We start from the raw sequence: 18,193 nt of genomic DNA on the forward strand, positions 1-18,193 counted from the left end.
GGATGGTTTGGAGGGCAACTTGTAGCTGGTGATACTCCCATGTAACTGCTGTCCTTGTCCTTTTAGATGTAAGCGGCCATGATATTTGAAGGTGCTGCAAATGTGCAGCGTATGTTATAAGTGGTACACGCTACAGCAACTGAGCATTGATGTCAGATGGAGTGAATATCTGTGTCCTAGAGACAGAGAATACAAAAAAAAGATAGCAAGCTTCAAATTTTAGAAGCCTAACTTTGCTGTAAGTTGGTTTCATGAGCCCAGTTTCAGGTCAAGACCACTCAGGTAGGATGTGGAACTGGTTAGAGGATCTTAGCTCAAGGTGTCAGCGTGGATGATATGGATGAGCTGAACATGGTCACTTCCCAGGACAGGAGATTTGATCGCGGAATTGGAGCTCATCTTTCTCTTTATATTGCAAGGGAAGAGGTCAGGAATGTGGTTTCAGAATGAGATTTGTTAACTGAACCCCTGTTGCTAGTGTCACTCTGCATCACACAGTAGCCCTGCAGTCAACTGAGACCACAAAAGGCAAAAGAAGCATTTAAACTGTTGGATCTCTCTTCATTTGATAGACCCCTCACCCCTCAATTCATGGCCAAAGTTTACTATATCGAAAGCCTTACCCACAACACCAACAGCAGCAAGGAATGGATAGTAAACGTGCTGTAACAGCAGAAGAAGATACCGTATTCGATAGTAGACTGTCATCCAGTGCTGATTCCTAATGTAATAGGCGATTTGTGAAGGAAATCTTCTATTGATAGTTGTGAAATTCCAGTCTGCAGTCTCCAGGTTCGGTTCCATTGCTGCACTATTTCGGTGCGCTCTTCTCAGATGTCGATGACTCCTCTCCCTCGATCTTGCTAACGCCGATCCCTCTGCAAGCCACAGCTGAGGGATCCCTTTAGTGCCATGAGATGGCACTTTGGAGTGTCGGCTTTATGCGGAGAAGAGGGGATACCTTTAGTGATGCAACAAGAATCCCTGGAGACTGACATCATTTTCGTCTCTGAACAATTAATTTCTGCTGACGTCTCAGAGAGCAACACGTCTTGTTCTCAGAAAATCACGAAACATTCAATTTCTCATTGAGACATCCTGAAAACAGGACTTCACAGAACAAAGTAAACACACAAACAGCAAAATTTTTCAATTTTGTAATTCTGAGCTTTTTCCCTTGAATTGACCAAGAGGTGGTTATGCAACACGTTAACCTCTGAATAAGGTCATGGCAGTCATAAACAATTTTAGTACAATCCTCTTAGCGTAGTATCAGCAATCGTGTACAGGCAGGGACGGGTCAATATTTTTGTAATACAAACTCATACTTCCATTGAGCACAAAACATGGAGTCAGAAGCTGCTACGCCCCTACATAAAAAGTGCTCGTCCAGTCACTTCTTAAAGGTTTTGTGAGAGTAACTGCCTCCATTACAATTTTCGGCAACACATCACTGGGTGTAAAGAAAATCTCATATCTACTCGAAATCACTTGCACCTTCACCTTATCCTGATGCCCCATGCTCTGACACGGATCTGCCATGGTTTGGCAATCATGGATCTGTTACGTATATTTCAGAAATTAGCAGGGAGTACTGAGGAGTCTCACAATTGAAGGAAGAATAGTAAAGAAAATAAAAAAAAGAAGAACACTCCAGCAAAATGGAGTGCTTTACAGTCAAGAGACAATATCAAAAATGTCGAGACTAATATGAACTGGGCACTTTTCAGTGTATACACTTCGGACTTATACACTTAATGGTATGGTCCCAGGGAGCATTGCTGAACAAGGAGACCTTGTAGTGCAGGTTCATAGCTCCATGAAACTGGAGTTGCAGGTAGATAGGATAGTGAAGAAGGTGTTTATTGGTCAGAGTATTGAGTACAGCAGATGGGAGGTCATTTTGAGGGTATACAGGTCATTGGTTAGGCCACTGTTGCAATATTGCGTGCAATTCTGATTTCCACCCTATCGAAAAGATGTTGTGAAACTTAAAAGTGGCCACATCTCTGAGAGAAGAAATTACTCCTCATCTCAGTATTACTTAGTACAAGTGTATTCTGAGCCACTGGTCCTTGACGTCCTCATGAGGAATAACATTCTCTCAACATTTCCCATGTAAAGCCTCTTTAAGAATTCTAATCATTGAACGTCAGAAAACTTCTGATTCTTCTAAGGTCCAGTAAGTACAGTCATGAGCAATTTGGGCTTTGCTCGTGAGATCATCCCTTCATATCAGGAATCACCCAGTGAACCTTGTCTGAACTGCCTCCAATGAAATGATATCTTTCTTGTAAATTTCGTTAACATTTCCGATTACCTGCTGCCTCTCTGTGCCAGCTTTCTGTGTTTTGAAAGCAAGTGCCCCAATCCCACTGTATTGCAGTTTTCTCCATTTAAATAACATTGTGTTTTTTGCTCTCACTTCCAAAATAAACTATTTCTCGTCTTCCCACATAATACAGCATTTACCACCCCCGCCCCCACCCCACGATCTGATTAAAAGTACAAACATCTCTGTTTAAACTAATTTGATATCTCACCAACTGCATCTTCACCTACTGTTATGTCGGCTGTAACTAAGACCAGTGAATTTTCTCTCCTCATCTCGGCTATAAATGAGTGAATCGTTACTCTGAGATGATTCCCTTTTGTGCAAGACTCCAGCCCAAAGGGGAAATAAACTCTGTCAAGTTCCAGAACAATTTAATATATGCCACAAAAGCTGATTCTCATTCGTCGGAACTCGGATGGGTGGAGGCTAAACCTACTCAACATCTCCTTATGAGACAGTCTCCCATACCTAGATTCAGCCTAATGAATGTTCTCATAAGCAAGATGAGGATATAAGTTCAATCTCCATTGGTGACTTCAGGAGTGTACTCTATTCTTCAATTTCATCTGGAACTCACTGCATGTAATGGTAGGGGAGGAAGAAGTACTCATTAGATTGAAAATTATTCAGACAACAGTATACAAGGGATCAAGTGGTTCATGCCAATGGCTCCCTGAAAGTGCGCTCAGCAGATCAGTGCCCCAGACCCAAGGAAAATCATTTTGTTCTTCGAGTGAATTTTGTGCAGATTTGCAGGGATGATCCCCGGACTTCGGGGTTCCGTTCTGATGAACATGTAATCGAATTCAGCCTTTACTGTCTGGAACTTAGATGCTTAACGGCGTTTGTAGTTCATGCCTGCTCGATCTTAATACAGAGAGTCAGATTCGATAAAAATAAACTATTTCCAAAGATTGAATTTGAAATCAAACATGTCCTGGGATTAAATACTGGAATTACCTCTTGCAATACATTATTGATCGACTTCTAGTTTATGAACTACTTCTGTTCAAAAACAGAGCTTTTCACCACCTTCTCAAGGGCAACGAGAGGCAATAAATGATGGTCTCAAACAAAGACACTCGCGTCGAATTCGAATAATTAAAAGTAGGACGTTCAGGAGAGATGGTAGGAATCACTTCTATTCGCAAACAATGTTTATAACCTTGAGAAGTTATAACCCGCACAGTGAAATTGTACACAATGATTATCAATAACATGGTCCCAAGACTGTCATATGGAGTTCTGTGTCAGTTCAGCCACTTCCTTATTAAGTGGCTGAGCTGGCTCCAGGTGACGAATAGAAACCCCCCTGTTCAAAGGAAGAATCGATTTTGAACTTCATCCGTTTTCATCATTACTCAGATCAGTATCTCAGTTTGGTTGTTGATGGAAATGTTCAGAAGACATGTTTAATATTTGTCTCCAGTTGATAACGGTCTCAGTTCGTGATCTGCATTTTATTCGAAGCCAATGTGGAGACAGTTGTCATTGTGTCAATGTTGAATACTTTCAGAATACTCTGTGAACACCTGAAAAGAGGATCTGTGTTGCAGTCTGATCATTCTCCCTGTCAGAATTACAGCGGTGATGTGACAACATTGCTTATATTACTTGACGCCCTAGTGTTAATGGAAGCCGCCACAGAATTCACGCGTTAAGGTTGGCAGAGCAAAGATAAATAGTTATCTACAAATGACTATCATTTAGGCCAAAATTTCTTTGATGATGATCTTCACTCACGTACATACAGACAACCAATTAACAGAATTACCAGGAAAATTCAACAATTCTATGCGTTCCAAAGCTTCATGATTAGATTAGATTACGTACAGTGTGGAAACAGGCCCTTCGGCCCAAAAATTTCAAACCGACTCGACAAAGCACAACCCACCCAAACCCTCATTTGCTCCTTCACCTAACTACGGGCAATTTAGCATGGCCAATTCACCTCATCTACACAATTTTGGAGGACACCGGAGCAAGCCCACTCAGACACGGGGAGAATGTGCAAACCCCACACGATCAGCTGCCTGAGGCAGGAAATGAACCCGGGTCTCTGCCGCTATGAGGCAACAGTGATAGTCACCGTGCCACCCAATCTTTGTATCATAATATGTTCACAGGCACAAAGCTGCATCTCTAACTTCTATGTCACGTTTGATATCAAACTTTTTCAGGCAACTTCCCAAGTTAATTCGTTCTTTCTGGTGTCAGACCAGTCAGCATTTGTTGAACTGGCCAGAAAACCAGAGTGAGCAAAACGTTGAGTCAGTCTCAAAGATTCGAAACATCATTTCAGTCCAACATATTTTTCACTTCTTATATTAGCAATATTCATTGTGTTTACTGTTTGGTGTGTCTCCTTCCTTGATTTGTAAAATCAAAATGCAACTAAGAACCAACAGTGAGCATAGCAAGACTCGTCCACAGTACTTCCCAGATTTGTTACGACTTACCATTACCTTCCTCCCCAGTTCTCAACAAAACGAATTTCTGCCTTCTCGAACCCACTTAACCACAGTGGGCTGTTCAAAGTTCCCTTCTGTCATTAAACGCAGATCCATCAAAAATGTGAAAACTGTTTAAAATTATTGATGATCACTCCAATGTTCTCTGCTGTTTCTGCCCTGGAAAGTCTCAATCATGTGATCATTGAAGTGAAAATACCCCTACATTTGCAGCTCCAATTCCTACTAATATACTTGGGAAACCGAGGCATTCTCTCCGTTCACCAGCATACAGGCTTATCAATAGTAACCGCCAACTGGTGTTTCTACCACCAGTCCAATCTGCGTTAGTGGACCAGTCCTCAAATATTATCTCAGCTGCTATAATACTACCCGTGATTCACAATGCCACACCCACGTCTCTTTTGCCATCTTTTCTGTTCTTGCTGAAAAATCTAAATCTAAATCACGGAATCTGCAATGACCATTGCTGACTCTCCTCGAGCCATGTCTCTGGAATGGCCAAAACATTGAAGTCCCAGGTACCAAACCATGCTGCAAGTCCACCTACCTTGTTCCGGATACTATAAGAACGTATAGCATCTATTCATAAAGCTCATCTCTACCTTACTTGTTGCACTCCTTGAATTAAAGTAAACTCACCTGAGACTTCAGGGGTGGAACAGTGACTCTGCACTGATGTTCACAGTGCCAGAGACACACATGTAGGGATATGGTCGGGGTCTACGTGGGAGGGTCGGTGCAGACAGAGTGTGTTGTTTTCTTCATAAATACATTAGCATACAGTTTGTTGTACAGTGGCAAGTGTATGTGGTTTAAAACATAATATCTTTGGTCAGTGCACCTGACCACTCACTACATACATTGTTTTATCCAGAAATCACTTTATCAGACTGCAGTTTTTAGCAAAGTTCTTGGTACATGTTCGATATAAACCCTTCGATCACAGAGCAGGCTGTCGAAAATTACCCAGTTTTGGTCATTCTATAAAGCACGCATTTGAGGCAGCTGTATTAGACTACTCAGTTTTGATATATCTTAAATAAACAATCCTTGATCGAAGTGCACTCTCCAACCCATTCTCCAAGTGTACTGTTTTGGATATGTTACCCTCAATCAGAGTGCAGTCTGTAATTCACATGTCAGTATAATTCATTCTGCATGCATCTGTTTATCTGAGTGCAGTGTGTACTACATACCCCAGTATATGTTTAAGAGAAAACAGAAATTCTGGAAAAGCTTAGCAGGTCTTGCAGCATCTGTAGGATAAAAACAGTTTACAGTTCGTGTCCAGTGACCCTCTTTCAGGACTGGACCCAAAACGTTAAATCTGTTTCCATTCCACAGGTGGTTCTGATTTCAGCATCTGCAGATCTTTGGTTGTTTTGTATAACTTCGTCAAACACAGTGCGACCTGCCCAAGTCTATGCTGTCATTCATATGAACCCTGCAAATACCGTGCAAAGTATAACTTACTTGCTCTAATGTTTTGTTTCCAGATAAGCTCTTCGACCTTCTTTCATGGTGTAACTCACTTCCCAGTCTGTGTTTTGTTTACGTGAAAACCCCTGGATTAGAGTGCAATCTGTATTACTCTGCCCAGCCTGTGTTGATCTACATGTCAACCTCTCGATCAGAGCACTGAGTATAACTCTCACCTCAACCTAGTTCGTTATATACTTAAAGCCGTTGATCAGAGTGCATCATATATCTCACTCCCCAGTCTGTGTTGTTGCACATATAAAGCACTAGAACAGATATGGTGTGGAACTGTCTCTCCAGCCACAGCAGACTGTAGCAGACTTCCCAGCAGAAGTGGTTTTAGATGTAAATTCCTTGATCATAACCGAGTCTAGCTTTGCCACTCTGTTCTTTACAACATCAATCCGTCAATTAAAGTATTGCTCCCCGCTTTTTGTTGCTTTAAGGATAAATTCCTCAATCGGAGTTAAATAAACAGAACTTTTTCTAACTGTTTAATCCCTCGATCAAATTACAATCTGTATCGCACACTTAGTATATGTTTGAAAAACAGCAGTTGCTGGAAGGTCTGGCAGCGTCTGCGAAGTGGAAGTAGAGTCGATATTTCAGATCCATGAGTCGCCGACAGAACTGGACCCAAAACGTTAAGTCTGTCTTCTTTACACAGGTGATGCCAGGACTGTTGAGCTTTTCCAGCAATTCTTATTTTTGTTTCTCTTTTCCAGAATCTACATTTCTTTAGCTTTTATATAAAACGACATCCATCAGTGTACAGTATATTGTTCTCGCTCGCCTGTTTTGTCTTTATGTACAAATTCTCCGAATAGAGTGCTGTTTGCAACTCATTTGCTGGAATATTTTGTTTTCGATCGCAGTGCAGTGTGTAACTCACTCTCCGGTCTCTGTTATCTTACATGTGAACACCTCGATCAGCGTTCAATGTGCAACTCACCCCTCAGTCCGTTGTTTTACAAAAAAACCCCTCGATAAGACTGCAGTCTGTAATTCTCTTCCCAGTTTGTGATGTTTTGTATATAAACCCGTCAATCAGGGAACTGTTTGTGAGTCTGTTGTCTCACTGTTCTGACACAGACAGAGCGACTGAAGACACTGATGGAGGCTGACAAGGAGAGTTTGGTTCCACGTCAACATTGACGGTGTTAAACTGTTTGAGAGCAGCATACCCCTCGAGGACAGTGAGATGGAGAGCAGCGATGTGATCAATATCCAGTTATGCTCCTCCTGAACAATATTAAGAAAGAGTGCTCTGCCAGTAGAGGTGGGGACGGGGGCGAATATTGTACATATTGACATCTAACCCTCATAATGTCCCAGTTCTGATGGTTCCTGCAGTCAAATAGCAACCATGCTTTGGCTCCCCATGTTGCGTTCAGTCAGAATTATTCTGCTTATAATTAATTTCACAGAACTTTGATCAACACAATGTATTGTTCATTCATAGAGAGAAATGTTGTCTTGGTTTGTACCTGCTAGAAAATGAATCCCTCCTCTACTTTTTTAAACTCAAGGTAAAGCTCCAGCTTCAGTGTCCACTCCCAATACAGTTACAGCACAAGTTCACAGACAGGGTAAATCTCCCGCTCAACAGTGCGAGACTCGCCGGCTTAAAATCCATTGGATTGGTCAATATGAGGAAACCTTCTAATGCTGTAGTCCGTGTGCTAGGTCGACCTCCAATGCCGTTAGAAGGACAATAACTTTCCAGGTCAGGATGGTCTGTGGCTGGAGGGGCACTTGCTGGAGTTGTATTTCCATGTATGTCCTATCAGGCGTTCTTCTAGGTGGAAGCGAGCCCGAGTTTGTAGCATTCTGATATACAATCAGTAATCGGATTTTATTTTTTGGTGGCTCCATTTGTCCCGAGATCCCTGGTTCTAGAAACTGGATTTACGGAATGTAAATTGTAGAAGGCAGTAGGCATGTGATTCGGGGCCAAATAATTTGAGCATTTATTTCGAATTCCTACAATAACTATCACAATAAATCCAGTAAAAACACTAAACAGAGAAGTTAGCATGTCCAGTTATACAGAGGACAGAAATTAAATTTTCTGTTTTTCAGCGGCTGCAGCAACTCGAAGTGTGGGAGCGGTGAGTCACTGATTTGAGCTTTTATATTTGAAGTAAGAGAGCAGAGGTTTCTGGGAAAGGAGGGACTTGTTATTTTTATTTCCTTCCAGCTATATAAGTCAGTGATTTCTCAACCCGAGACCCTCCCACACAACCACCGCCTCCAACCTGAAAGACCAGAGCCATATCAGGTAAGCATTCCTTCTTTTGTACTTTGCAATAAGGGAGCTAGCAGGGATGGCAGTGCAGGGAGATCAATGCTCCTCCTGCATGATGTCTGAGGTGAGGGACACCATTAGTGCCTTATCCAAATACATCTGCAGGAAGTGCACCCAACTCTCGCTCCTCCAAGACTGTGTTAGTAAACTGGAGCGGAGCTGGATGAACTTCGGACCATTCGGGAGGCAGAGGCTGTGATAGATAGGAGTTACAGGGAAGTAGTTATTCCTAGGCACGAAGAAGGCTGGGTGACTGTTCGAAGGGGGAGAAAACAGTCAGTGGAGGGATCCCTTGTGGTCGTTCCCCTGAAAAACACGTGTACCGTTTTGGATACACTAGAGGGCGATGACTTACCAGGGCCAAGTATTGGGGCAAACAGCCTGTCCCTGTTGTAAAGAAGGGAAGGAGGGAAAGGAGGAGAGTGTTAGTCATTGGGGACCTAATAGTTAGAGTCTCTAAAAAAAGATTTGTTGTGAACGAATGGTTGGCGTGTTGCCTCCTAGATGCCAGGATCGTATCTTTAGGGTCCTGAAGGGAGAGGTTGTCCAGCCTCAAGTTGTGGTCCATGTAGGTACTAATAACATAAGTAGAAAGAGGGATAGGAATGTAAGGGAGGATTTCAGGGAGCAAGGGTGGAAGCTGAGAGCTAGAAAAAAAGAGAGCTGCTGTCTCTGTTTTGTTACCCGTGCCATGTGATAACGAGGCAAAGAATCGGGAGATATATCAGCTGAACACGTGGCTGCTAGGATAGTGCCGGACGGAGGGGTTCAGGCACTTGGATAATTGGGGTTCATTCTAGGGAAGATGGGACCTGTACAAACAGGATGGTCTTCAGTTGAACCAGAGGGGTAGAAATATCCCGGGTTGGAAATTTGCTGGTGCTATTTGGATGGATTTAAATTAGCTCGGCAGGGGGATGGGAACCTGAGATATAGTTGCAGTGTTCAGGAGAATGAGATTAGTGAGGACGGGCAGGATATCAGGGTCACAGGAATGTGTTGGCAGGCAGCAAGCTGGTTTGAAGTGTGTCTACTTCAACGCCAGAAGTATCCGAAATAAGGTAGGTGAGCTTGCAGCAAGGATAGGCACCTGGGACTTCGATGTTGTGGCTATTTCGAAGACATGGAGAGAGCAGGGTGAGGAATGGATATTGCAGAGTTCAGATCTTTCATTAAGAACAGGTGAGGTGGTAAAAGAGGGAGAGGCTTGGCCTTGTTAGTCAAGAATAGTATAACGTTGGCTGAGAGAACTTTTGACGAGGACTCATCTACTGAAGTAGTGTGGGTTGAGGATAGAAACAGGAGACGAGAGATCACACTGCTTGGAGTTTTTAATAGGCCTCCGCAGAGTTCCAGGGAGGTGGAAGAGAGGATTGGCAAAATTATTCTGGGTAGTGGTGAAAGGAACAGGGTGGTCATTACGGGAGACATTAACTTCTCTAACATTGACTGGAAATGCTTTAACTGTAGTAGGTTGGATGGATCAGTTTTTATCCAATGTGTACAGGAGGGTTTCCTGACACAGTATGTGGAAGGGCAGACAAAAGGGGAGGCCACACTGGATCTGGTGCTTGGTATTGAACCAGACCAGATGTTGGATTTCGTTGTAAGAGAGAGTGACCATAATTCATTCGCGTTTAGTTTAGCGATGGAAAGGGATCGGTACATGCCACAGGTCAAGAGTTATCGATGGGGCAAAGACAATTATGCTATTAGGCAAGAATTGGGGTGCATAGAATGGATTAGCAAAATTCAGCGGATGCAGATAATGGAAATGTGAAGCTGGTTTAAGGAACACATATTGCATGTCATAGAACAAAGAGCAATACAGCGCAGAACAGGCCCTTCAGCCCAGGATGTTGCGCCAACATGTGAAATATGCTCAGCTCGTCCCCCTAAACTATCTTAAAATCATTCATGTGTTTATTTGATTAGATTACTTACAGTGTGGAAACAGGCCCTTCGGCCCAACAAGTTCACACTGACCCGCCGAAGCGCAACCCACCCATACCCCTACATTTACCCCTTACCTAACACTTCGGGCAATTTAGCATGGCCAATTCACCAGACCCGCACATCTTTGGACTGTGGGAGGAAACCGGAGCACCCGGAGGAAACCCACGCAGAGACGAGGAGAACGTGCAAACTCCACACAGTCAGTCGCCTGAGTCGGAAATTGAAGCCGGGTCTCAGGCGCTGTGAGGCAGCAGTGCTAACCGCTGTGCCACCGTGCCCGTAGTGTTAGGTAGGGGGTAAATGTAGGGGTATGGGTGGGTTGTGCTTCGACGGGTCGGTGTCGACTTGTTGGGCCAAAGAGCCTGTTTCCACACTATAAATAATTCAATCTAATCTAAATGTCAAACGAATTTAGTGTCACACAGTGTTCAGTCAAGTCCTAACTTCAACCAAATGAAATGAAAGCGTTAGCGCCGCCATCCCCTTAAAGTTCATTGACGTTCCCATCACTGAATGCTGCACAAGTATTGGCGATTCATTTCTAGCTGTACCTGAATAACAACATATAATTGATGTTGCATCAGAAAGTCAGAGACTGGGAATTCCATGGCATCAACACTTGATTCTTCCTTGGAAACAGTCGAACACGAAAAACATCCCTCTGCTCCATCCCATAGTGTCAGCAGTGTGCGCCATGTACACTGTTGCTGCTCACTAAGAACCCTTTGGCAGCAGTCTCTACAGACATGATCAGTAACATGAAAATAAAAGAGACAGCATTTTCAGTGATAACTTGATGGTAACCTTCAAACCAGAACACTTCAAGATTTCGGACGACATCGCAGTTCTTTCATAATAATGGGAGTGAAACTCTGGACATTGCTTACTGACAGCACGGTTGCATGCGCTGACCCCAGCATGGACGACAGTGAGGGAGTTCATCACCACCTTCTACAGGGCAACTGGTGTGAGAATTATGTGCGACTTTGAAAACGTAGGAATGTGGCGTTGGAAAAGCAAAGCCAATCAAGCAGCATTTGTGGAGCAGAAGAATTAAGATTTCGGGCATAAGACCTTCATGAGGAAGGGCTTATGCCCGAAACGTGGAATTTCCTGCTCCTCCGATGTAGCATGACATGCTGTGCTTTTCCAGCAACACAATCTCGACTCTGATCTTCAACATCTGCCGTCCTCAACTTCGCCTACTTTGAAAAAAAAACACCATACTCAGTTATGGACCCAGAACGAGCACAGACAAGCACGATGACGAGGAATATTTAGTACAAGTGCTAACGTCTTGTTCAATGTGGTGTCGTACAGAGGCAAGTGAACACTTGACATAGAACCAGGTATAGAGCGATGGAATCTGCACAAGTGACGGAGATTTGGGTCATTTCATTATTTGAAAAAACAGTCTACACAAATTTCAGAGACAGGAAATAATTTAATTCTTCTCGCTGTTTAATACGTTGAACAATTTGATTAAAAGACAGTTCAGCATATTCTAAAACAGTTCCCTCAACTTAGTTTCAGTTACAGCATAACAACTGTTTTTTTTCCAGCAACTCAGCAACTGCAGCACAAAATATAGTTCATATGCAATGTCAGGCATCCATGTGGGACTGTAACCAAAGAAATGCATGCATCTCCATATTTGGGCGGCACGGTGGCACAGTGGTTGTGGGCGGCACGGTGGCACAGTGGTTAGCCCCTGAGACCCGAGTTCAATTCCCGACTCAGGCGACTGACTGTGTGGAGTTTGCACGTTCTCGCCGTCTTTGCGTGGGTTTCCTCCCGGTGCTCAGATTTCCTCCCACAGTCCAAAGATGTGCGGATCAGGTGAATTGGCCATTCTAAAATTGTCCGTAGTGTTAGGTAAGGGGTAAATGTAGGGGTATGGGTGGGTTGCGCCTGTTTCCACACTGTAAGTAATCTAATCATGTCAGATAAACCACCAGCATTGTTCATAAAAAGACAAAACTCCCCGAGACAACAAATACTAAAACAAATGACTTCCTTCCATTATTCATGTTCATTTCCTTCTGCTCAACTCGCAGCAAAAACATCACGAGTGAGTCCCCAAAGACATTCTTTGAAGCACAAATCTAATGTGTAACCTGAGAAATGAACAGGAATTGATGTTTTCTCTGAAGGGTCTCTTCGGCAGTTTGTGATTCCATGAATCCGTGGATCTGCTTGATGTTTCAGGAATTACACTGGATCCAGTCTCTCTCCAAAACAACGCACATATTAGAAATTTTACAGTGCACAAGGAAGCCATTTCAGTCATCGTGAATGTACTGGCTCCTAAAAGGGATACCCAGCTCGACCAGTTCTGCAGCCATCTCTCTGTCGCCCTCTCCATTCATCACTTTCAAATATATATTCAACTCTCTTCTGAAATCTCCTGTGGAATCCACGTCCACCACACTCCAAGGTAGTGCAGTCCAATTCTTAACAACTCAGAGTAATAACACCTAATGGTACAACATGAGAGCAGTACAAAGTCAGAGGGAGGTGGCTCAGCAGTTTGAAGCATTTTCTAGGAGAAAGTGAGGACTGCAGATGCTGGAGATCAGAACTGAAGAAAGCGCAGCAGGTCAGGCAGCATCCAAGGAGCAGGAGATTCGACGTTTCGGGCATGAGCCCTTATTCAGGAAGCTCATGCCCGAAATGTCGATTCTCCTGCTCCTTGGATGCTGCCTGACCTGCTTCGCTTTTCCAGCAACTCATTTTCAGTTTGAAGCATTTGTCAAGAAGCACATTGCAAATCCTAACAACTCTGGGGCTAAAGAGATTTCTCCTTATCTCATTTCTCACTCTCTTGCTGAAAAACTTGAAAATATAATCCCATTTACTGACCTACCAAATAATAGAAACAAAATATCCTTCTTTACCCGCCAAAATTGTTCATAATTTCCAACACCTCAATGAAGTTACCTCTTCTCTGGTCCAAGGAGAACAAGTCAAATTTCTCCAATCTTTATTCTGTCTAAAATCCCACATCCTTGGTAGTTAGTACACCCTGCCGCTACTGAGCACCAGTGGTGGAGGGGGTGAATGCTGCAGATGTGTTGCCAATCAAGTGGGCTACGTTTTCTGAAGTGGAGCATTGTCGGAATTACACCCATTCAGGCAATTCGGAAGCTTTCTATTCTAATCCTGAGTTGCGCCTTGTAAAGTGTTGGTGGTGTTTCGGAAGTCAGATGTTGACTTACTCGCACAAGATTTCTGAACTGCTTGTGTCACCCTTGCATTTATGTGGCAACATTTGAGTTGTATTCAGTTTTAGATCAAGAGTAACTCTGAGAATATTAATCAAGCATGTTCAGAGGCAGAGAGAAGTTCCCTGACTTCGAAAGGGTGATTTTGAGCTTTTTTTGACGCCAGCTCCCCATCTGTGGTAGGACAGCCCTGCTGGTAGACGTGTTCCAGAAATTGTATTCATTGGTCACAGGAGAGGGTTATGGGGTTCCACATGAGAAAAGTATGGTTTTTGAAGGTTTTTTGCCATCATTTACGTCCATTGATATCTTTCCCATTCACATTTAAGTGGTTTCCAAATGCTGATTCTCAGTAAATATTATTTGCCTTCTGCCAGGATGTTCTGTACACTCCAGAAAATTGTGCAATGTTGCTGTGGATGGTGCGCTGTTGTGGTGACACAAGACTAAAGTTGGCAAGATGGTCGCTTGATTTTTTTTCAAATTACACAAGATGGCTGAAAGGGTCTGTCAGTTACATACAGCAGACGGGCACGGTTAAACTTGTTGTCTTCATATAGACATATTAGATAAGATGAGATTCCCCATTGGAAGAAACATTAGGGAGGTTAACCTGTTCTCCGCAAACAGGCAGTTGTCAGTATATAAGCATTTTAAAAAGGGGCGTTTGTGTAAGGCCTGTTTAACGGCAGTTCAAAACGTTAATATTAACTAAAAAGTAGGAGTGGGCTGATGCTACCCTTGTTTAGTTAATTGTAGAATTAGGAATGCAAAGCGCAAGTTAAAAGCTTAACTGCATTCCTTTAGGAAGCGTTTATCAGCAATAAAGAGTCCTAATGCACTATTCGGGAAGATAAAGTTCTGAATCGTGTAAACACGGCTTCGAAAACTAACAAAGGCACAGGAAGTGGGGCAGGGGGCATGGAGTAGGCAGCAGAAGTCACAACCAGGGAAAGGTTAGCAAGTGGAACTTAAGTGCAGATGTTGGTAATTCGAACGAATTCTCACATGTGAAGAGCAAGGCAATATGAAAAGACAAAGTACAAAATACAGAATGAAGACATGGTTGTCCCTGAGTTATTTGTGGAATCAAAAGGAGTTTCATTTAATGGCTTGTGAAAGTTATAACATGCTTGAATTTCACTCTCTTCCGTGGAATTCAAACAGAATATTTTATTTGGAAAAGAGAGTTAGTTACGGAAAGTATTTAGAGTGGGAACAGTAAATGTTTATTTTGAGATGAAACATCATCTTAAACTTCAATTACAGGAGGGAAGTATAAGGATCAGAAACTACAGTTGTAAGTCAGAAGACCTATTGCTTTTTTGTCTCAGGCTGAAGTGAGACAGTTATTGTTCTCTACTTGTCAGTTGTTTATTGTATCAGTGCTGATCTTGCAGAATTTATAACAATTGATAGAAATTGATAGGGATTTAGATAGGGATGACCATGAGAACCTTTTTTCCACGTATGGAGTCAGCTGTTACGAGGGGGCATAGCTTTAAATTAAGGGGTGGTAGTTATAGGAGAGATATTAGGGGTAGATTCTTTACTCAGCGAGTCGTGAGTTCATGGAATGCCCTGCCAGTAGCAGTGGTGGACTCTGCCTCTTTATGGGCATTTAAACGTGCATTCGATAGGCTTATGGTGGATAGTGGGCTAGTGTACGTTAGGTGGGCTTGGATCGGCGCAACATCGAAGGCCAAAGGGCCTGTATTGCGCTGCATTTTGCTATGTTCTATGTTCTATGCTGATATGTTCCTTATCTGCCATTTTCAAGTCAGTACAGAATTTGGAATTTGTTTATCATGATCAACAACTGTTTAGGTTATTGGTCAATAATAAGGTACAACAGGCACACCTCTAAGATGGACTAAAAAACTCAGAAGCTTTGGAAGAACGCAAACACAGATGATGGAGTTATCTGGCAGACATACTGAGATTGTGAGAGGACATTAGACTGCCCATAGAGTAGTCCATCATTGATTACGTTTCTTTTTGATTGTTTATTTATGTTTGGGGTATGAACCGAACAATGAAATCGAAGTTGCATGCAATTACTGTAACGCAAATGTAAGTAAAATTCTGCATTGACCTTCTGCTCTGAGGTGCCATAAAATGATATTCTGTCCCACCTGAAAGCTGGATACTGCATAGTCTCTTGCCTCTCATAGATATGTGGAAATAGATTTCTGAAGAGGCGAAGGAACGCAGGACTTAAGACTCCACTATGATATTTCTCCCTACAACATATTTTCTTTTGATTTAATTTTGTGCTTCTCCACTATCATTGAAGTTGCACTTATCCTCGCAAGGGGTGAGATACCTTGGAGTGAGAGGCGAGATTTCAGGCAGTCAGAATGTGAGATACTATTTTTTTTAGAATGCATGAGCCTCTTGATAAAATTGCATCTAAAACATGAATACTCTTGACTGAGTAAAGTGTTTGATCAATCGTAACCCCTGGGATTTTCTCAAAAGCTATGGACGCATAGAAATCCATTTGACAATCTCAGGGAGATGTTTGAAGTATCTTCTGGAAACGCTTTATTTGTAAATTCAAATCAGACTCAGTCCAGTCTTGTAGTGTTTTTTTTAGCTCATTGCTTCATCGAACATATTGCATGATAAGAGTGAAAGGATATTTCAGCATGTGTTTCAACTGATAGCAGAACATAGTCTGTGTCACAGCATAAAGAAAAGGGTTTGTGCAGCAACTCAAGAGCTGCAGCATGAATCCAACTTTAGGTACAAGGTCAGATATCCAAAATGTTACACCGCTGAATATATACATTCGCTGCCATAGCGAATAGATCATTATCATTGTCCACAACAATATAAAATTAGCCGACAGTACAAATAGTAAAATGATGGATTTCCTTCGACTCTCCACTTCTGGATCTTTGGGATTCTTCTGACTTCTGTGTGCCTGGAGTCTCCTGCGTGCTCTGCTGGCTATTGAAATGTGTCTGACAGTTAAAGCATTTAGGAACAGAATCAAGACAAATGGAACACATGGGTTCAGAATGTAATGCAGAAAATCGATTATTGTCCAGAACAAAGTCAATGCTTTGGCCACATTTATAGAACAAAACCAGCGAGCCTTCTGAAGAGTGTATGCACTTTCATACATGAAATACCAGAAAATATTCTTGAAGCAGCTCAGTGCAGTCACTGTTCCCAGAACTACAGCTGCTGTTTTCTCACTGCAGTATTTACGTTTCAGTTTCTGGCAACAAATGGCCACAAATCGATCAAAGGTGAAAGTGACGGTGAACCAGACAGAGCTGTCAGTGGCTGCATAAAGCAGAATGGCGTGGATATTACACACGGGCACGGCATGCAGGAAGTAAAACTGCTCTCCATAAACAATTGGAATAAGTCTCAATGAAACGTCGAGCACAATGACCAGTAGATCCACCACTGCCATGGCTTCCAGGTATCGACTGACGGATCTGGAGAGACCACATTGTCTGCGATAGAGAATGATGATTGTCATGATATTAGCTGGGAAGGTGAGAGGTATGTGTTTAATAAGGCGATCAGTTGAGTTTGAAGATGACCATGAATCCTCGAATGTAATGAGTCGAAATGTTGCCCTAGCAGGACCATAAAGGGTGGCACGGTGGTTCCGTGGTAACCAGTGCTGTCTCACAAAACCAGGGATCTGAATTCGATTTCAGTCTCCACGAGAGGTTGTTTGTAATTTGCAGGATTCGACATGCATTTCGTCTCACTGTCCATAGAAGACTCGGCCATGGACAACTGGGGTGGGGGTTGGGTCTCGCTATAATATTTTTCGGAGGGTTGTTGTTACTTCAATGGACAGAATGATCTGCTTTTACGTTCTCAATAATCTTGCAGCTCATTCTGCACACTCAGCACCCTCTGCATGAAAAAAAAACTTCCTTTGTCCACTTTTTACTATGTCGCCTCTCACCATAAACTATGACAATATTCAAGACTTTATACCGTCCTTATTGACTGCTTTTTAACTTATTCAGGGAAGAACAACTGAGATTGTCTGTCACCTATGTGCGCTCTACAATGGTTTGAATTTGTGTTGTCAAAATTTCTTAATTTTAGTACACTTTGCAGAAATCGACAATTCACTGAGTGTTCAGTTGCCTGTCTGTGTTCTCGAAATATTGTCAACAAACCTGAAAATATTGCAATGAACTCGCCCAAAGAAAACACCAAGGAATGAGGCTGTTGATCGAATAATATAACTGATACAATAATTCACAGGTTGGAGTGGGTTTTGAAGTGAAATTAGTACTGATTCATGATCATTCCCAGGTTGTACAGTTTCCTACTCATAAGATTGCACTCTTAATAAAGCTTTTCAAGAATGATCAATTCTTCTGTTATTCTAGTCTCCAGTTTTAGATTCTGAGCTTTAAAAACTTTTGGACGT

Source organism: Hemiscyllium ocellatum, chromosome 41, assembly GCF_020745735.1.
Source record: "Hemiscyllium ocellatum isolate sHemOce1 chromosome 41, sHemOce1.pat.X.cur, whole genome shotgun sequence".
Classification (NCBI taxonomy): Eukaryota; Metazoa; Chordata; class Chondrichthyes; order Orectolobiformes; family Hemiscylliidae; genus Hemiscyllium; species Hemiscyllium ocellatum.